The sequence below is a fragment of the Dendrobates tinctorius genome, unplaced genomic scaffold (genome assembly GCF_039654945.1).
Source record: "Dendrobates tinctorius isolate UK_male_01 unplaced genomic scaffold, ASM3965494v1 ptg000014l, whole genome shotgun sequence".
Taxonomy (NCBI): Eukaryota; Metazoa; Chordata; class Amphibia; order Anura; family Dendrobatidae; genus Dendrobates; species Dendrobates tinctorius.
In genome coordinates, this window is record NW_027361682.1 from 14,746,415 (window position 1) to 14,768,980 (window position 22,566).

The window sequence follows — 22,566 nt, forward strand, 5'->3', positions numbered from 1 at the left end:
GGCCATCAAGTTGGCCTTGGAGGAATGGCGCCACCTCCTGGAAGGAGCTGTCCATCCTTTTGTCATCTTCTCGGACCACAAGAATCTGGCCTATCTCCAGTCTGCCCAGAGACTAAACCCTCGCCAGGCCAGATGGTCTTTATTTTTTGCCCGATTTGATTTCGAGCTCCGATTCCGTCCCGGCAACAAGAATTCCAAAGCCGACGCCCTGTCCAGGGTCTTCCAACCACACGAATCCACGGAGGAACCGTCACATATCATTGATCCCACTAGGATCATCACCGTGGCTCCAGTGAACTGGCTTACTCCTCCGCCTGGCAAGACGCTTGTGCCAGAGAATCTCAAGCAAAAGGTTCTTCTATGGGGGCACTCCTCCAAACTGGCCGGCCATGCCGGAACTAAGAAGACCCTTGACCTTATCAAACGTCACTACTGGTGGCCCTCACTTCGCCAAGATGTACTCGACTTTGTGGCTTCTTGTCCATCCTGTGCAAAGAACAAGGTGCCACGGAGATCTCCGTCCGGCTTGTTGCTTCCGTTGCCTGTCCCTACGGTTCCTTGGGAGAACATCGCCATGGATTTCATCACCGACCTACCCTGCTCTGCGGGCTGCTCAGTCATTCTGGTGGTGGTGGATCGTTTTTCCAAGATGGCTCACTTCATCCCTCTGCCCGGTCTTCCCTCAGCGCCAGAGCTGGCCGAGATCTTCATTCATCAAGTCTTCAGGCTTCATGGACTACCTCGACGCATTGTGTCTGACCGAGGGGTTCAGTTTACCTCCAAGTTCTGGCGTTCGCTTTGTAAGCTTATGAACGTTTCCCTCGACTTCTCCTCGGCCTACCATCCACAGTCCAACGGACAAGTAGAGCGTACCAACCAGACGCTTACGGGATACTTACGCCACTTCTCTAACGCCCACCAGAACGATTGGGTCAACTTACTCCCCTGGGCAGAGTTCGCTTATAACAACCATGCTGGTGAGTCTTCGGCCAAGTCTCCGTTTTTCATTGTTTTTGGCAGACATCCTGGTGTCCCTCTTCCGATAACCCCTGCCTCTGAGGTACCCGCGGCCAATGCCTTGTCCTCGGAATTTTCTAAGATTTGGGCTGAGACCAACACATCACTCAAGAGATCCGCTGATCAGATGAAGAACTATGCAGACAAAAAGAGGTTGGATTCTCCTCCGTATCGTGTTGGCGACAAGGTCTGGTTCTCCTCCAAATTCGTCCGACTAAAACTGCCCTCCTACAAGTTGGGTCCACGCTACATCGGTCCGTTTGAAATTCTGGGACGTATTAACGAAGTTGCCTACAAATTGAGGTTGCCTGCTTCGCTCCGGATCCCGAACACCTTTCACGTCTCTCTCCTGAAGCCTGTGGTGCTGAATCGTTTCCATTCCTCGCTTGATCTTGGTCCTCAGCCGGTGGGTGCCGACAACGTTTTTGAAGTGCAGGACATCCTCGCTGTGAAAAGGGTTAGAGGTAGGACTTTCTTTCTCATTGATTGGAAGGGCTTTGGTCCTGAGGAGAGATCCTGGGAGCCTCGGGAGAATATTAATGCTCCCCGTATCCTCAAGAGGTTTCTTGTTAATCTCCGGGGGGGCGGCTTAGGGGAGGGGGTACTGTTACACCGCTCCGCCATACTCACCCGGCCTCCGCTCCCACGCCGCAGTCCCCCTCCGCTCCCACGCCGCAGCCTCTCTCCACCCAACGGCCGCGGCGGTCACCTGAGACAGGCCCGCGACCGATGCCTTCCCTGCATGCTATGCGCATGCGCCATAGGCCGCGGCCGCGCCTCCTTCCTGCTTCTTATGCTCCGGCTGTGCCCTGACCCGGAAGCACCTTTGGACCAATGGCTGACCAGACGGGGCCATATCAGGCCGCTTCCCCCTGAGGGAGGCGCCTGATTGTTGTGTTTCCTGACACTCTGGCCTCGCTCCATCGTGCACACTCTGCTCCTGCAGTGTTCCTGTCGTCCTACTCCAGTCCTGCCTTGTGTTCCTGCCGTCCTACTCCAGTCCTGCCTTCAGTGTTTCTGCCGTCCTACTCCAGTCCTGCCTTGTGTTCCTGCCGTCCTACTCCAGTCCTGCCTTCAGTGTTCCTGCCGTCCTACTCCAGTCCTGCCTTCAGTGTTCCTGTCGTCCTACTCCAGTCCTGTCTTCAGTGCTCCTGCCGTCCTACTCCAGTCTCAGTCTTACTCCGGTCCATCCTGAGCCGCCCCTCTCGGTACCGGCTACCGTGGTACTCGAACCCCTGGGCCTGCTCCTAACGGTCCCTGTATAGGGGTCGGTTCCACCTGGCAGCTCGCCCGGGGTCCCTCGGTGCCACGGTCCAGAGGGTCCACTCTCGGAGCTCCCGCTCCTGACCACCCGCGCTAACAGTCCCAGCTATAAAAGAGCTGGTGAAAATGGAGTGGGAAAAACAGGGGCAGAAGACCTTCCTGCCCTTAACGTCAAAGCGTAAATATCCGTTTGACGATGAGGAATTGACAGCTTGGTCGAGAGCCCCCAAAGTGGATGCGGCGGTGGCCTCTACCTCTCGTAGATCCTCCCTGCCGGTAGAGGATTCAGGAACTTTGGCTGACTCATCAGATCGTAAGACCGATACACTCCTTAAACGATCCTGGGAAGCATGTGCGGCAGCTTTTAAGCCCGCAATAGCAGCCACGTGCACAGCAAGATCAATGTTGGTATGGCTAAATGACCTAGAGGACAATATTAAAAACGGAGTGGCCAGGAATAAACTCCTGTCCTCTATGCCCCTCATAAAAGGAGCAGCGGCCTTCCTCTCCGATTCCTCGGCGGACTCTCTCCGTTTATCGGCTAGAGCAGCGGGGCTAACCAATGCAGGCCGGCGGGCCTTATGGTTGAAGGGGTGGAAAGGGGACACGCAGACAAAAACTAAACTGTGTGCTATACCCTGCCAGGGTAAGTACCTATTTGGCACGGAACTGGACGAGATTTTAACAAAAGCGGGAGAGAGAAAAAAAGGTTTTCCTAACCCGTATATTCCCTTCAATAGGAGGTCCTACAGAAAGCCGCCGTTTGGCAAAAAGAAGGACTTTAAACCCCAGGATCGCTGGGGAAATAAGGACCCCAAACAGAGGGGCAATCTATTCGGGAAGCGTCCCTTCAGAGGAGACAGGTTCCGCTAATACCAGTACACCGGTAGGTGGCAGACTACTGAAATTCAGCCACCAATGGGGGAAGGTAACATCAAACCCATGGGCCATTGACATCGTCTCATCAGGCCTAAAACTAGAATTTGTTCGGCATCCACCGAACTTCCTATTGACTTCCATGAAGTCCCAGATACAGCAGGAAGCACTGGAGATGGAGATTGCAGTATTACTAACTAAACAGGTCCTGATAGAGGTCCCAGGGGACGAAGAAGGAATGGGCTTTTATTCTCCTCTATTTTTAGTCCCAAAACCAGATGGCTTTTTTAGGACCGTAATAAATTTAAAGAAGCTTAATACCTTCTTAAGGCTGAGGCCATTTAAGATGGAGTCAATAAATTCTGCAATAAAACTTTTGTTTCCCAGGTGTTACATGGCAGTTTTGGACCTAAAGGATGCCTATTACCATCTACCCATATACCAAGAGCACCAGAAGTTCCTGCAGGTAGCGGTCTGGTTCAAGGGTCGGATTCAGCATTTCCAGTTTGTGGCAATGCCATTCGGGCTATCCATGGCTCCTCGGGTATTTACCAAATTGATGCTGGAAGTGATGTCGTATGTAAGGCTGAATGACACACTAGTGGTCCCTCACTTGGACGACCTGCTCGTAGTGGGGAATTCTGTTTCTCAGTGCAAAACAAGAATGGCCAAGATTATCTCATCCCTACAAACGCTAGGATGGCTAATCAACTGGGAGAAGTCCAGACTAGAACCAGTTACCTGTCAGAGGTTCCTAGGCCTGCAAGTAGATTCTGTAAGTCAGAAGTGCTTTCTGCCAGACGCTAAAGCAGTGGCCATAATCAATAAGATACGGAATACTACAGAAAGACCCGTAATATCATTGAGACAGGGTATGTCTTTGCTGGGGTCCCTGATATCGTGCATCCCAGCGGTGCAATGGGCCCAGTTCCACTCTAGAACACTACAGTGGGCTATTCTGCAGGAAACAGAGAGACTGCAGGGGCGGTTGGAAGGGAGGATGTCCCTATCGCCAGAAGTTGTTAAATCCCTAAAGTGGTGGTTAAATCCTACCAATTTGTCTAAGGGAGTGCAATGGTGGGTAACTCCCTCCAAGGTGCTCACCACGGATGCTAGCCCCTGGGGCTGGGGGGCCCACCTGGAGGAGCACATGATACAAGGCCGGTGGGGTAAACATGAGATAGAAACCTCCTCTAAAGTAAAGGAGCTAAAAGCAATTTACTATGCGATATCTCAATTTCTCCCGCAGTTAAAAGGAACCCACGTGAGAATCCAGACAGACAATACCACCGCAGTGGCCTATATAAACCGACAGGGAGGTACGCGGTCGGGACCGTTGATGTCTATCGCGGAAGAGATCCTAGAGATAGCCGAGGTACATCTTCACTCCTTGTCGGCACTCCACATAAGAGGAGTAGACAACTTTCAAGCAGACTATCTCAGTCGCCAGGTCCTATATCAGGGCGAGTGGGTCCACAGCAGGCACGTCTTCGAGACGATAGCGACAGAATGGGGCAGACCGGAAATAGACCTGTTTGCTACCAGAGCCAACAGACGCGTAAAGAGGTTCGCTTCGCTCTACAGGTCAGACAACCCAGATATTCTAGGTGCCCTCCAAGCACCCTGGGCATTCCGGCTAGCCTATGCCTTCCCTCCAATGGTTCTACTTCCATCGGTAATCAGGAAAATAAGACAAGAGAGGGCGAGGGTCATCTTGATAGCCCCGTTTTGGCCCAAAAGGCCGTGGTTTTCATGGCTAAGAGCCATGTCAATAACCGACCCGTGGATCCTGCCGCTGCACCAGGATCTTCTCTCGCAGGGACCCTGCTACCATCCACAGGCCAAAGCCCTACACCTAGCGGCCTTTGAAAGGGAACTATTGAAGCAGAAGGGCTTTTCGGAAAACCTAACTAATACCCTGCTACAAAGTAGGAAAGAATCTACTACAAGAATATACGCTAAGGTGTGGAGGAAATTCCTGGCCTTTCACCCAGCAGAGCTAGCCGGTGAAGTACCCATTATGCCCATCTTAGAGTTTCTTCAAAGAGGCCGAGAATTGGGCCTCTCAGTTAATACTCTAAAGGTCCATATATCGGCCCTAGGAGCCCTATTTAACTATAACGTGGCAGCAAATAGATGGGTAAACCGTTTTGTTTCAGCCTGTCAACGGTCAGAACCGGTGCATATTCCTCGGCTTCCGGCATGGAACCTTACTCTGCTTTTGGATGCCTTTACTCAGGCCCCTTTTGAGCCCATAAGCTCGGCATCAGTGAAGTGCCTCTCATTAAAAACTGCTACATTAGTGGCTTTAGTTTCAGCTAGAAGAGTAAGTGATCTTCATGCTCTCAGTAGACCCTCCGTTCCTGTCAATAACTCGAGACAGACTTATTTTGAAGACAGACCCGTCCTACCTTCCCAAACGGGCGACTAAGTTTCATAGGTCTCAGGAGATATGCCTACCCTCCTTCTATTAGAACCCGTCAAACCAGGACGAGGTGAAATATCACACCTTAGATGTAAGAAGAGCGGTACTAGCCTACCTTGATAGGACCAGTCCCTGGAGGCAGAGTAGGTCTCTTTTTGTCTCCTTCCAGGGCAGCAGAAAGGGGTCTGGAGTCACAACAGGCACATTATCCAGGTGGATCAGAGATGCGATCACAATGGCATATTTGGCTAAAGGAGAAGAACCTCCGCTGGGGATTAAGGCGCACTCTACTAGAGCCATATCATCCTCCTGGGCCGAGAGGGCAAACGTCCCAATTGAACAAATATGTAAGGCTGCAACCTGGTCTTCTCCATCTACATTCTATAGTCACTATAGACTAGATTTGTCCTCTACGGAGGATTTGACCTTTGGTAGATCGGTCCTTAACACGGTGTGCCCTCCCAAGTGATTATCTCTGGAAATCTCTCAGTGGGTGCTGTCGTGGCGAAGAGGAAAAACCGGATTACTTACCGGTAATACTCTTTTGTAGAGTCCACGACAGCACCCGCTCACGTCCCCCCCCGTAAAAGTTTTTCACACATGGGTCTCCTTGGTGGTGGAGATTGTAATTAGAATTTAATATATGATTAAACTTAGCGAATCTAAAGGCTATATGGGTAAAATATATGAATCGCCCAAACAAAATGACTAAAACATGTATGGCGGTTCCTCCGTTGTTCTCGGTAATACAAACTGAGGGAGTGAGGGGGACCGCCCCATTTATCTCTCTGTAGGTTTCCTGTTCCTGGGGCGGATCCCCTCTCTCAGTGGGTGCTGTCGTGGACTCTACAAAAGAGTATTACCGGTAAGTAGTGTTGAGCATTCCGATACCGCAAGTATCGGAATTCCGATACCGACTTCCGATATTTTTTCAATATCGGAAGTCGGCATCGGAAGTTCAAAGTTGATTGATAGCCGAAATGACGTCATCATGATGCGCGGTGTGTGCGCATCATGATGCGCCGTCATTTCGGGCCTTCCGGGGGTCTCTGCCGGGGGGCTGTGTGGACTGCCCGGGGTCTGTACCGGCCTGCCGGGGGGCTGTGCCGGCCTGCCGGTGGTCTGTGCACCCTGTGGGGGTCTGTACCGGCCTGCCGGGGGGCTGTGCCGGCCTGCCGGGGGGCTGTGCTGATGTCCGGGGATCTGTGCAAGCATCGTCCGATGGGACTATAAGTCCCATCTGGCGATGCCTGCTACCATGACAGTGATTGACACATTAGCCAATGATGGGACAGTAGTAGTCCCACCATCCGGCTAATGTGTTAAATGTTAAAAAAAAAAAAAAAAAAATACTACATACATACTACATACATGCTACATACATACTACATGCTACATACATACATATATACTACATGCATGCTACATACATGCATGCTACATACATACTACATATATACTACATGCATGCTACATACATACTGCATGCTACATACATACCACATATATACTACATACATACTACATGCATGCTACATGCATGCTACATACATAACATATATACTACATGCATGCTACATACATACTACATACATACTACATATATACTACATACATACTACATGCATGCTACATACATACTACATGCTACATACATACTACATATATACTACATGCATGCTACATACATACTACATGCTACATATATACTACATACATACTACATACATGCTACATACATACTACATATATACTACATGCATGCTACATACATACTGCATGCTACATGCATGCTACATACATGCTACATACATACCACATATATACTACATACATACTACATACAATACATTCATACAATACATACATAGACATACAGTACATATAACATACACGATCCGAAGCACGATCCGAACCACGATCCGAAGCAGTCCACGAGTGTGTCCCACGATGATCTTGGGTAGAGAACTGCAGCATCAGCTGATGCTGCCGTTCTCTACGGGCTGCAGGAATCCAATGACGGAAGGTAGGTATCCTTCCGCACTGTATTCCTCCGCCACTTAAAAAAAAAAAAAAAAAGTCCCTAGTCTCACTTTATGCCATTGCTGCGTGGGAAATTCCCACACAGCAATGGCATAAAGTGAGACTAGGGACTTTTTTTTTTAAGTGGCGGAGGAATACAGTGCGGAAGGATACCTACCTTCCGTCATTGGATTCCTGCAGCCCGTAGAGAACGGCAGCATCAGCTGATGCTGCAGTTCTCTACCCAAGATCGTCGTGGGACACACTCGTGGACTGCTTCGGATCGTGGGTGAGTATTTTTGTGGTTTGTTATGTTAATATTTATTCCGTAAAAGACAATGGCTTCGGGGAACAATGTAACAAGTATTGGTAAGTATGTTACTCTATGTTATATGTATGTATTGTATGAATGTATTGTATGAATGTATTGTATGTAGTATGTATGTAGTATATATGTGGTATGTATGTAGCATGTAGTATGTATGTAGCATGCATGTAGTATATATGTAGTATGTATGTGGTATGTATGTAGCATGCATGTAGTATGTATGTAGCATGCATGTAGTATGTATGTAGTATGTATGTAGTATGTATGTAGTATGCATGTAGTATGTATGTAGTATGTATGTAGCATGCATGTAGTATGTATGTAGTATGTATGTAGTATGTATGTGGCATGCATGTAGTATGTATGTAGCATGCAGTATGTATGTAGCATGCATGTAGTATATATGTAGTATGTATGTAGCATATATGTAGTATGTATGTAGCATATATGTAGTATGTATGTAGCATGCAGTATGTATGTAGCATATATGTAGTATGTATGTAGCATATATGTAGTATGTAGCATGTAGTATATATGTAGTATGCATGTTGCATGCATGTAGTATATATGTAGTATGTATGTTGCATGTAGTATGAATGTAGCATGTATGTAGTATGTAGTATGAATGTAGCATGTATGTAGTATGCATGTTGTATGTATGTAGCATGTATGTAGCATGTAATTTTTTTTTTTTTTTTTTACATTCAACACATTAGCCGGATGATGGGACTACTACTGTCCCATCATTGGCTAATGTGTCAATCACTGTCATGGTAGCAGGCATCGCCCGATGGGACTTGTAGTCCCATCGGACGATGCCTGCACAGACCCCCGAAGCCTGCACAGACCACCGGCAGGCCGGCACAGCCCCCCGGCAGGCCGGCACAGCCCACCGCAGCCTGCACAGACCACCGGCAGGCCGGCACAGCCCCCCGGCAGGCCGGCACAGCCCACCGGAGCCTGCACAGCCCCCCGGCAGGCCGGCACAGCCCCCCGGCAGGCCGGCACAGACCACCGGAGCCTGCACAGACCACCGGCAGGCCGGCACAGCCCCCCGGCAGGCCGGCACAGACCACCGGAGCCTGCACAGACCCCCTGGCAGGCCGGCACAGCCCCCCGAAAGGCCCGTACAGACCCCAGAGAGGCTGTACAAGGCAAAAACAGGGTTTTTCTTATTCCGATACCGGAAGTCCCATAGACTTGAATGGGACTTCCGGTATCGGAATCGGCGATAGCGATACTTTTTTTTTAAGATCGGCCGATCCATTCCGATCCGATACTTTGAAGTATCGGACGGTATCGCTCAACTCTACCGGTAAGTAATCCGGTTTTCTTTTTCTTTCCCTTTTTTTGGGGGGGCTGTATCAGGTATGTCATTTTTTTGCAGCATAAGCCTTTTTATTACGAGATAAGTCATCATAAGCTGCTATATATCAGTATTTTTTACTACGAGTTATTATTTGGGTTGGGTCTATATGCCCATGATTCTAGTACGAGATAAGTCAAATATCTTAGAGACGTTATACAGTCTCTCCACCAGGGGTTTTTTCGGGTGGTTATTGTGTGTTTGTGTTTTTTTGTGTATCCTCGCCATGGACTAGGGTTTCTTAGGGTGTATTAGGGTCACCGACGTTGAGCGGGGGCGCCACTATCGTCTACAACTAGGGTGCCAACCTCCGCGGTTAGGCAGGGATTGCCAGGGCCCATTAGGGCGAGTTTAGTGGCCTGGAGTATCTATTACTATTTTTGTCTGGTGTCTGTTTAAATATTACCCTAGTCCCTATGAACTGGGATTGTCCAGATTTTAAATATTGATTAAAAGTGAAGTTTTAGGGATCACTTTTTCTGCTGCTACCTTGGTTTTTTTTTTTTTTTGTTTTTTCTTTACTCCTGTGACCATAAATACCGCGTGTGCATCGCTGAGATTCTGTGACCTTAAACAGATTCAGCATTTCTGTTTGGTTTTTGCTTCCAGCCTCTGTGATTGTAACAGAGCTTGCTTAGTGCAATCGGGTGCAGTTTAACCCTTTGCACACTGCCGCCAGATCGCTCTGCCTTCACTTAGCTGCGGTTTTTCCAGCTTCTGGAAGGCACTTTAATTATATTTTTATTTAGTGCCTTCCGCCACTCCTAACATTATACTAGCGCCAGGGTCTGGCTAGTGATGGCAGATCAGCAGCAACTTATGCAGTGCATACGGCAGTTTGAGAACCGGCTCACCCTCGAGAGTGCTCTCGCCGCTGCACAGGCTACGGATGCTGCCGTACAGGCTCTAACTGATGCGGTAGGCCGTATGTCCGTGTCCACCCTTGCACCGACAGTCACCCGCCTCCCGTTACCCGATAAGTTCTCTGGGGATGGCGCCTCCTGTAGGGGTTTCATCAGCCATTGCTCAATCCACCTGGAGCTGCTGGCTGCGCAATTCCCCACAGAACGGGCCAAGGTGGCATTTGTTATATCCCTAATGTCGGGCAAGGCTCTGGAATGGGCTACGCCTTTGTGGGAGCGCGGTGATCCTGAGATGCGGACCACAGGGCACCTGTTAATGGCCATCAAGCGGGTTTTCCTCGGCCCACGGGTCACGCATGACACGTCTCTGCAGTTACTTGCACTAACTCAGGGGTCGCTCTCGGCTAGCCAGTATGCCGTCCGTTTTCGGACACTGGCGTCCGAGCTGGAGTGGTCCGACAAGGCCCTTATCCCCGTTTTTTGGCGTGGGCTAGCGGAGCATGTCAAGGATGGTCTCTCAACTAGAGAGATCCCCCCCAGCCTGGAGGAGCTAATTTCTGTCTCCTCGCGTATCGACCTCCGTTTTATGGAGCGTGCTCCCTCCAAGTGGAGAGCTAGCTCGGCTCCCAAATTGTTTGAATCTCTTGAGCTGCCTGAGCCAGAGGTTCTACTCCCAGAGCCCATGGAGGTGTCTCGCACCGATTTTGATACAGGTCCGACTCAAGAGTCCTTTTGCAGTTGTTACCATGTGTGTGCTGCTTCTCAGGAGGCCAGCTCCCCGCAATGCTCGGAATCTGAACCGGTCGTAGAGACCTTTGTCCCTCCCCATCTTAGGACTCAGGTTCTCACCTGGGCACACGCGTCCAATGCGCACAACCATCGGGGCTATATGCAAACCACGAAGCTATTGGCCGGTGCGTATTGGTGGCCCCACAGGGCTCGGGACATAAAAAGATTTATTCAGGCATGCACCTCATGTGCTCAGGATAACCTTCCTAGGCAGAGGGTGGCGACGGCCGCCGACTCACGGCGACGCTCTGTTGCATCGGCCGCTCCCGCCATTTCCCAGGTGTCTCTTCTGAAACCTGGTGACCTTGCCTCCACTGATGCCGTCCAGGTGTTCCGGTTTACCGTCTCACCTACCAGGACACCAAGTTCGCCTTCGGACGAGTTTGTGCCCTATGCCACCACAGGGCACAGGTTGATGGTCCGGAGGGCTCAGGGAGGAGGGGGCCCTAGGGGGGGGGTAATGTTAGGAGTCAGATTTCTGCCTCCCCTTTGCTGAAATCTAGACCCTCACATTCTGCAGTCTCCTGCGATTTTCCTGCTGCAGAGGAGATTGCCCTGCGGCAACTCTCTCCAGAGGCTAAGTCCTTTGCTCCCTCATCTGAGCAAGCTCATGGGACGAACTCCCATTGGAGTTCGGGAGTCAGGTGCTCAGGTCCTGTGTCAAATCCCATTGGCTCTTCCTGGAGCCTTGGAGATTTCCGGAAGGTCCCGTTCGCTATAAAAAGCGAGCATGGCTGTTCCGCCATGCGCTAGTCTATTCATATTTGCTGCTGTATGTTTGTTGATGGATGCTTGGACTGGTGAATGACTCATTTGAAACCCCCATTCCTCTGATACTACGTCTGTGTGAGTGTTTGAGTTCTGCCAGTAGCAGCGCTAGCTTGTTCCATCTATCTCAGCAGATTAGCGTCTGCATTGCCCCAACGTGATAGCGGCGTTCTGCCAGCGGCGCAGTTATCGCCGCACTGCGATTGCAGTTCTGCCGGGCGTTCGCAGTTGCGACGCCACGCACACGTGTCTCTACGGTAGGTCTAGACAGAGTAGTTCTGCTGTTTAAGGCTACTCCTGTGACCATAAGTACCGCGTGTGCATCGCTGAGATTCTGTGACCTTAAACAGATTCAGCGTTTCTGTGTTTGGTTTTTGCTTGCAGCCTCTGTGATTGTAACAGAGCTTGCTTAGTGCAATCGGGTGCAGTTTAACCCTTTGCACACTGCTGCCAGATTGCTCTGCCTTCACTTAGCTGCGGTTTTTCCAGCTTTCGCATGGTGGACCCCGAGTGGCGAAGGCACTTTAATTATATTTTTATTTAGTGCCTTCCGCCACTCCTGACACCCTCTATGCCAACTTGTAGAAGTGTGTGTTTGAGCAGGAGTCCTTGCCTTTCCTGGGCTATATCATCTTCGCCCAGGGATTGGCCATGGATCCTGCCAAGCTACAGGCGGGGATGGATTGGCAAGAGCCCCATTCTCTCAAAGCGGTGCAGCGCTTTATGGGGTTCATAAACTACTATCGCCAATTCATCCCCCACTTCTCAACTTTGGTAGCCCCCTTAGTGGCCCTCACCAAGAAGGGCGAAAATCCCAAGTTGTGGTCGATGTCTGTCTCCAAGGCCTTTTCCTCCATTAAGTCCCATTTCGCTAGCGCTCCCATTCTACATCGCCCCGATGTATATAAGCCCTTCATACTGGAGGTGGATGGCTCTTCCGTCGGTGCTGGAGCGGTCCTTTACCAGAAAGACACGCAAGGTTGGAAGCGACCATGCTTCTTTTTTCTCCAAGACCTTCACACCGGCGGAGAGGAATTATTCTATCGGGGACAGGGAGTTGCTAGCGATTAAATTGGCCTTTTTGGAGTGGACACACCTCCGGGAGGGGGCTCACCACCCTTTACAGGTGTTCACCGACCACAAGAACTTGGTGTATTTGCAAACATCCCAGCGGCTGAACTCTTCCCAGGCCAGATGGTCCTTGTTCTTCTCACAGTTCCATTTTACCCTACATTTTCTCTCCGGGGACAAGAACGTCCGCGCCGATGCTCTTTCTCGCTCCATGGTGTCATCGGAGGAGGAGGAGCCTCGGCTGATTGTCCCATCCAAGAGCCGGAGGACCGTGGCTCCGGTTGCCCTCCGGGCAAGACATTTGTCCCTGCCCGTCTGCGACCGGAGGTCCTCTCTTAGGCTCACTCATCCAGGATGGGTGGACATTTTGGGACAAAACGGACCTCTGAGCTTCTGGCGAGGACGTACTGGTGGCCGCATATGGCCTGTGACGTCAGGGACTATATTCAGGCATGCATCTCTTGCTCCCAGAATAAGTCTCCTCGGCAGCGGCCCGCTGGGCTACTTTACTCCCTGCCAGTAGCGGACAGGCCCTGGGAGATGGTCGGTATGGACTTCGTGTTGGGACTGCCCAAGTCCAGTGGCAGCATGGTCATTTGGGTTGTCACCGACCATTTCTCTAAGATGGTGCACCTGGTACCTCTCTCCTGGTTACCTTCTACACGGGGCCTGGCAATGTTGCTCATTAAGCACGTTTTCTGCCTGCACGGTATGCTGGACAAGATTGTCAGCGACCGGGATCCCCAGTTTGCATCTCAGTTCTGGAGAGAGCTCTGTAGCCTGCTCAGCATTGAGCTAAATCTCTCCTCGGCCTATCATCTCGAGACGAACGGGTTGGTGGAGAGAGCCAACCGGACCCTGGTCACATATCTATGACATTTTGTCTCGGCGAGGCAGGATGACTGGACCTCCTTGCTGCCGTGGGCGGAGTTCGCTTTGAACAATGCTGTGGCTGATTCCACCGGTCAGACCCCATTCCTCCTTAATTACGGCCAGCATCCGCGCGTTCCTGTGCCCATGCCCGTGTCGTCCACCGACTATAGGGTGGCAGACTGGGCAGTGGAGGCATGTAACATTTGGGACCGCACTTAGGATGCCATACGGGCCTCCAAGGAGAGAATGAGGTCTTCCACTGACGCACACCGGCGCCCCGCTCCCACTTTTGCTCCCGGCGACTTGGTGTGGCTCTCCGCTCGTAACATCAGGCTGCGGATTGAGTCCACTAAGTTTGCGCCTCGCTTTTTAGGTCCATTCAAGGTCCTCGAACAAGTTATCCCTGTGGTCTACCGTCTGGCCCTTCCTCCACACCTGGATATCACTGACACCTTCCACGTGTCCCTCCTTAAGCCTTTCACATGTCCCGGTTTTCGGAGTCACCTACCGGGACATCAAGCTTGTCCTCGGACGAGTACGAGGTGAACGCCATCGTGGGGTGTAAGGTGGTACAGGGCAAAAAATATTATCTAGTGGATTGGAAGGGTCATGGCCCAGAGGATAGGACCTGGGAGCCTGTGGAGAACATTTGTGCTCCCTTGCTTACTAGGAAGGTTCTGGAAGGACGCTGCTATAGAAGAGTCACATGGCCGCACGGCCATGCGCTAATATAGACAGTAATAGATAGTGATGTGTGTGATGATGGATGCTTGTGAACCGCCGAATGACTCATTAAGAAACCACTTCCCTTTGATACGTATGTTGGTAGAGTTTAGAGTCCTGAGTCAGCGCCAAGCGGTGGCACTGCATAGTGCCGAAGTGCTTCCAGCACCTCTCACACGTTAAGCCAGAGAGTGTCATCTGCAGTAGACACCTCTGTACTGCATACGCCACAGTGTCCGTCTCAGCGGTGCCGTACCCAGTTACTGCGCTTTCCAGCGCTAAGCTTAGGCTGGTTAGTGGCATCCGCCAGAGCGGCGTTGTACACACGCAGTGCGGTAACACAACTGTCGGCTGCATCCTGTGATTGTTAACAGGGCACAGCATTTCTTTAGGGTTAATCCCTTGTGCCGCAGTAGCGGTTCCCTAAGCCGTAGTCTGTGAGGTAACAGGCTTCGGCGTCTCTTTGTGCGGCTCTGTGCTGTAACAGAGTTCACTCCTGTGCACACCAGGTCAGCGGTTACTCCGCCGGTGTTCAGTTAGCGTCTGCCATTACCGAGCAGCAGTTTGCCATCTCTGCACGGTGAACTCCGGGTTGCGATCGCACTTTATTATATTTTATATTTAGTATGACTTGCAACCCTAACAGTGAGGCTCCCAGAGTGACGGCAGGAGTATTATATGTTTTCTTACCAAATTATCTTTCGTTTAAGACCGAACATGTCTGGGAGGCTGGAATGGGCAGAAATCTGTTTCCCGCCTGTGGATAGCTTTAATTATTCAGACTCCAAAAAATATAAGTGTCCTGCAGGGCCAGTTTTTGACAAAGTGGGGCCCCAAATGCTAACATTGTAAAATCATACATTTAGGTTACATTACATGAACAATTGGCAGAGGGGCCTGGAGCCAGTGCTGGCATTGTGGCCCCCATATTCAGGGGCCTTATATCGGCCGACGGGTCTGCCACTATTAACATTACACAGGAGTGTTGCTAGGGTCAGAAAAGATTGGGGTGCCCAAGCCCCAAAGACAAAGTTGTCCCCCAACCCCCTCTTAATTTTTTTTTAACACTGCAGATAACACAGCAGGGCTTCCAACCGTCCTGGATCCTGTGGGACAGTCCCGATTTTGACACTCCCACCTGCGGGATTGTAGTTTTCCCGCACTGCAAATCAGCCGCCACACCCACCTGTCATTTCAGAAGGGACTGTGTACCGATCGCCATACAATTCCCTCTATGCACAGCACACTGCAGAACAGAAGCCCTCCCCGGCTCACGTGACCAGTCATTAAACCTGTCAGTGTGAGTTTACTGTATAGCGCACTGAATTGCCGCCTGTGCTAAAAGACACCTGGTGCGTATTTCTCACAAGTCACATGTGTGGTCCGTGCGTAATCCGTATTTTTTGCGCACCCATAGACTTGCATTGGCGTATTACGGGCGTAGTACGCTGACAATCGCAGCATGCTGCGATTGGCACGGACCGTAGAATACGGATGAGAAATATACGGCTGGTGCGAGGGACCCCATAGAGAATCATTGGTCCGTGTCTAATGCGTGCTTTTAGCGCCTCTCACTCTCCCGTATTCCTCGCCAGTGTGACTCCGGCCTTAACTCTGAAACGCTATGGCTATGTTCACATGCATTTTTTTCAGTAGCCAAAACCTGTTCTATTGGCAGTAAAAATGTTGCGTTCAAAACGCCTGTTTTTCAGCTTGTTTCTGGTGTGCTTTACACTTTTTTCAGCTTTTTTTTAAGTGAGGATGTTTGCTTTGTCTACAGTATGTTTAAGGCCACGTTCACACTTTGAGTATTCGGTCAGTATTTCACATCAGTATGTGCAAGTCAAAACCTGGAGGGTGAGAAATCCAGAAGTGGTGCCGTGTTTCTACTATACTTTTCCTCTGATTGTTCCACTGCTGTTTCTGCATTACAAATACTGATGTGAAATACTGACCAAATACTGAACATGTAAACGAGACTGAATAGTTTAATTCACCAAAACCACCTAAAAAAATTGCAGCGAAAAATGCCGTTGCAGTATCTGCAGCTTTCTTTTTTATATTCTTTCATTGCTTTCTATGGGTGAAAACACACTGAAAGAAGTGACACGCTGCAGATTTAAAATGCGCTACAGTTCAGAAATTCAGTCAGAAAAAAAACAAGCGCATGCAGGAGATTTCGGAAATCTCATATGTTTTGCTAGCACTTTAAATAGCAGCTTTTGGCCACGTTCATAGGCAAAATTTTTGCAGCTTTTTCTTCCGCAAATAAGAAGTTTACAGCATTTTACAGCACAAGCAAAGACTGAGATTTTCAGAGATCTCCTGCACACCCTTTTATTTTCTCCTGACTGAATTTCACAACTGCAGCATTTCTTAAATCTGCAGCATTTCACTTCTTTCAGCATTTTTTTTCACCCATAGAAAGCAAAGAAACAGTTTTAGAAAAGCTGCAAATGTCACACCGTTGTGTTTCACTGTGTTTTTGGTGAATAAAACAAACTTTATTAAATATGTACTGTAGACAAAATGAATACTATGTCACGTCGGCGGTGGTAGCCGCCGCCGTCCCAGCAGCGGCAGGGCCCACTGCCGCCTATACTCACCGGCGCTCGCCATGCCGCACTGTGCCCGCCTCCTCCTCGTTCCCATCAGTCCGGCGCATGCCTGCTTCGTGCGGGCGCCTTAGGCCGCGGGCGCGCGCTCTGCAGGTCTCTTAACCCTGCAGCGCCCGCCCAGTAGCCTGAGCGCCCAATCAGCCAGCAGCACGGGGTATATCAGGCGTCTCCAACATGGTGGAGATGCCTGATTATCATTTGCCTTTCCTTACGGTATCCTGGCCAAGTGTTTAGGGGTTTCCCCTTCTCACTCTCTCTCCTTAGTCCTATACTCCGTGTCTCCGTCCTGCACTCCAGTGCCCAGTCCTGTACTCCGTGTCTCCGTCCTGCACTCCAGTGCCCAGTCCTGTACTCCGTGTCTCCGTCCTGTACTCCGTGTCTCCATCCTGCACTCCAGTGCCCAGTCCTGTACTCCGTGTCTCCGTCCTGCACCCCAGGGCCCAGTCCTGTACTCCGTGTCTCCGTCCTGCACCCCAGGGCCCAGTCCTGTACTCCGTGTCTCCGTCCTGCACCCCAGGGCCCAGTCCTGTACTCCGTGTCTCAGTCCTGCACCCCAGGGCCCAGTCCTGTACTCCGTGTCTCCGTCCTGCACCCCAGGGCCCAGTCCTGTACTCCGTGTCTCCGTCCTGCACCCCAGGGCCGTCCTGTACTTCGTGTCTCCGTCCTGCACCCCAGGGCCCAGTCCTGTACTCCGTGTCTCCGTCCTGCACCCCAGGGCCCAGTCCTGTACTCCGTGTCTCCGTCCTGCACCCCAGGGCCCAGTCCTGTACTCCGTGTCTCCGTCCTGCACCCCAGGGCCCAGTTCTGAACTCCGTGTTTCCGTCCTGTACTCCAGTGCCCAGTCCTGTACCCCGTGTTTCCGTCCTGCAATCCACTCTGTACTTCCTACTCCGTTCTGCATTCCGTTCTCAGTCCTGTACCCCTCACTCAGTCCTTTGAGCCGCCCCTCTTGGTTCTAGCAGTCGCGGCATCTGTCTTCCGAGGGCCTGCCCCTAATGGCCCCTGTATAGGGGTCGGCACCACCTGGCGCGCTCACCCCCGGGAGCTCCAGTGCCGCGATCCAGAGGGTCCACTCTCGGACGTAACCTACCTGCTGTCACATACTATACAAAAAAAACAGCAAAAGCTCTAAGGGTATGTGTCCACAATCAGTAAACTCTGGATGCTGCGTACATTCGCAGCATCCAACCCGCAGCGGCCAGATGTTACAGCATAGTGGATGGGATGAACACATGGAATCACCTGCGTAAGATGGCAGCACTTTAGACGGAGCACATGTCCGCTGCGTCCAAAGTGCTGCCATTTCTGGATTGTCTGCGCATACCCTAAAAATGGGTGTTTTGAAAGCAGTGTTTTTACTGCCAAGAGTCGGCTTTGGCAGCAAAAAAAATGCACCAAAAACGCTTATTCAAATGCACACCTGTACTAGTACTGATATATAGAGGTGTAGAGGAGGCCTGACTAGATTTAGGACACAAGGACGGGAGTCACGTGCTGACCCTACACATCGTGGTTACTATAGGTACCGTTCCAGCAGCTGGATTACAAAGGCAAACCTATACCACTTATACACACACCTCAAAACCAAGGATCTAGTCATATCCCTGATGAAAGCTCGAGATGTAGAGCTGAAACGTTGGATTGTAACACCACCCTTTTTTGGATTGTAACACCACCCTTTTTTTTTCACAATCAAAATCACAACAATTTAAGACTGTCGTTGAGAAGACTTTACTTTCATGTTATTAGTGTGCCGGGGTTACTCCTATACTTTAGTGACAGGAGGTCGCCCTGTCACATTACAAGCAGTGATTAGTGACCGTGGTCAGAGCTGATGCTGATCGCTGCTGTATGTGGCTGTGAATCCTGATCCTGCAGCAATCAGTACAGAGCTCCAGGACCACAGTGAGTAAATCACTGCACTCTGACCTCTTATTGCTGCTCTTACCAGGTTCTGTGGCTTCACTTAGGCATATCCATTCTCAGGACAGTGCTAGGAGCAGCCATGATCAGGACTCAGGAGGAGACACACAGAGCTTCAGGCATCTTCCTGGCTGTCACTGTGCTGTAATCGGCCCCTCCCCCTCACTCTCAACTTTTAACCTGACTGCATGGAGAAAGAGACAGGGGGGTTCAAGGGGTTTTGCGAGAGACACTCTAAAACTTCAGAGCAATGCACAGCATTATTCACTGCTGTACACCCTCTGGGCACATGATAAATGGGCTGCAGATGCAGGGGGCCCCCTTTGTAGGTGGGGGCCCCAGGCATCTGCCTGGTCTGCCTGCCCCAAACGCCGGCCCCGGTGTCCTGCTCCTATGACTATTTTGTGTTATTAAATTTGGGTTTGAAGGAACAAAGAAAGCATGTGCTCAAACCTTTCCTTCCTGTTTGAGCCAGCCAGACCAGGGTCTCGCATTACACCAGCTTGTATAGCAGTAGGGAAGGGTGAGTAGACATTCCAACAGGAAGGGAGAGGAGGCTGCAGCTTGAGAGGCTCAGTGTTAGAAGACACGAACGAACTTGAGGTAGGAGCAACATGGGGAACTGTATGTATAACTAGAACAATAGGAAATACTTCATATTTCCTGACAGCCCCCGAAATTGTGTCTCACATCGTGATCGGATTCGGAACCATCAGCACCCCACAATCGTGTCTCACATTGTGCTAGGAACCATTGGCACCCCGCAATTGTGTCTCACATTGTGCTAGGAACCATCGGCACCCCAGAATCGTGTCTCACATTGTGCTAGGAACCATCGTCCCCTGCGATTGTGTCTCACATTGTGGTAGGAACCATCAGCCCCTGCGATGGTGTCTCACATTGTGCTAGGAACCATTGGTCCCCTGCGATAGTGTTAAATATTATTAGTTATGGATTTATATTAGTTATCGATTTATATATTAGTTATGGAGTTGTATTCTTATCACACTCAGTTCTGTACTGGACATTGCCTTCCACTGACACTGCATGTGCTATTTTAGCAAGTGGTGAATGTCAGCTCCACTACATATTTAAGTTTAGCTTGAGGTAAATGTCAAACTCCATATATACAGAGATCACGTGCTTTAAGAGACGTATATAATTCATGGCTCACTGTAGAGGTTGCTCACTCCTTCCCTCACCATCATGAGACACCGACGCAAGATGTCATCTCTGCACGGACATAGCGGAACAGCTGGTATGTAACTTTACTATGAAGAAGCCTAAGAGACAGAGGCCATTTGCCATGTGGAATCCCAGAGAAAGAAGGTGACAAGCTTTTGCTATGAATTAATGGACAATCTCTCTCTTTCCTATTTTTATGTTTTTCTGTAATAATCTTTTCTTTGATGGAAGAATCCAAATAAACCACTACATTTTTATCTGGTAACTAGTCCTGAGTATTTTACAAGAATACGCATTATTTTACAGATGGTGTCTGACTTTTTGTGGCAGAAACCACCGGTCCTCCATGATCGTGTCTGACATTGTAACAGGAACCATCAGCTATAACTATGAATAAAATGGTTGTTTATGCCATAAGAGGATTTTCCTCCAGGGGAACTGTCAATTTGGGAACCAGAAGGGGCCTGAGCCGCTACTGAAACATGTTGATGGTGGGTTTCCCTTTTGTCTCCGTTCACATCTCGTTTTTGGCTACATCGGATATATGCAAGGCCGGCTACGGGTTTATGCAGAACCTTGGAAAGAGTTACATTAGGCTTCTCTTCTCCTTGACTTCCAAGAGCTATACTTTATTTTATTTTTGAGTCTTTAGAGTTGTACGGGGGTCTTTTGTTTTGTGGTATGAGCTGTCATATTTAACATTAGCATTTTGGGGACCTTCTGATTACTTTTTATTCCATCTTTTGAGGAAAGCAGAATTTTTTTAAACACAGCCATTTGATAATTTTGATATTTTTTTTTTTATTTTAATTTTGGAGCTCACCACATATTTAATTAATTTGGACAGTTACACGCAGTGATACCCAATTTTATTTTTTTATTTTATTTACATTACGGAATTAAGAAGTGTTATGAACTTTCATTTTGTTTTAATTTTCTTTATTTTTAATTGCTTTTTACATTATTTGAGTCCCCCTAGGGGACCCGAACCTGCGATCACTTGAAGAAAACACTACAGTACTGTTCTATTGCAGTGTTTTGTACTCGGGGTCAGCCTTGGGTATACTGCCTGCGCAAAAGAGGATGCATTACCCTTGTGTCCCTCACCATCATCCAGTCTAGGAGTGGGCGCCAGGGGGACCTCTACATAGATCACAAGTTTAAGCAGTGGGAGTAATAAGGATTACATATGTAGTTATACAGCAATTTAGTTTTTTTTTTAATGAAAGTAGCCAACCTTTTTATTTTGACTAAACGGGGCATTATGAAGACAACCCATTGATATGAATGAGCACTGTGTAATAATTCATTTCTCCTGCAGGAAAATTAAACACTTCCAAGTAGAGTTGAGTGACTTTGGTCGGATCGGGTTTCATGAAACAAAATTTGTTTCAGATGAAACTGGTCCGACTAGGGCAAAAAAAAGTCGGTGTTTCATCTGAAACCTGACAACAATGCAAGTCAATGGGAAATAAAAGTCGGCATTGAGCGGATGACATTCATCCACTCAATGCTGACTTTTAATCCCCATTGACTTGCATTGGGGTCGGGTTTCGGACGAAACTCCGACTTTTTTTGCCCTAGTCGGACCAGTTTCATCTGAAACAAATTTTGTTTCATGAAACCTGATCCTACCAAAGTCGCTCAACTCTACTTCCAAGTTTTCCCAGATTAGAGCTGATTGCTGGAGGTCTCAGCAAGGGGACACTTTGGGATCTACCTAATGTCAACTGACCCTTATACCATCTCGGTAATAGTCCAAGCAAGCTGGATCTTTTCTTTGGAGGACACCTGTAGGGACTGCACGGTTTTAGTAAGTGCAGCCATTCCTTTGGTCAACTCCTGGACCTGAAGACGCAGCTCCTCAGTTGAATCTTTATCCAGAGTCTGTGCATCAGCCTCCACAGGGATGGAAGGAAAAGATGTTGCTTCCTGATGGTAGGTGATCGCTGGGTGCCTAGGGGGCGCTGGACGGCTGTCAGTGGACTCCTGCAGTACTCGAATAGCCCTGTCCTTAAAATCAGCAAAGTTCAGATCAGGGTTTTGCAGGGTTATAATACGCAACTGTCCTCTGTGGGTACTGGATAGGAGTCCTTCAATGAACTGCTCCTTTAACAATTTATCTTGCTCCTTTACACTGTCAGGATCAACTTGCTTAACGGCTCGCAGCGCCTCCTGCAGGTTGAGAGCATAATCCCTGATACTGTCCTGCGCCTTCTGTTTACAGCCAAAGAACCTCATCTTGATTTCAGCTGCACTGCGAGTGTCAAAGGTGCTCCTCAGCTTGGCCAGGATCTTTGCAACAGTCCCTTTATCAGTGTCCTGCCAGGCTTTTACCTCTCTCTGTGCTGCACCCATTAGCTGTCCAATCAGGATATTCACTTTCTGGCTTTCAAACAGAGGGTATACTTTAAACAAACTGCACAGTCTCTCTTTAAATTCACTCAGGGTATGTG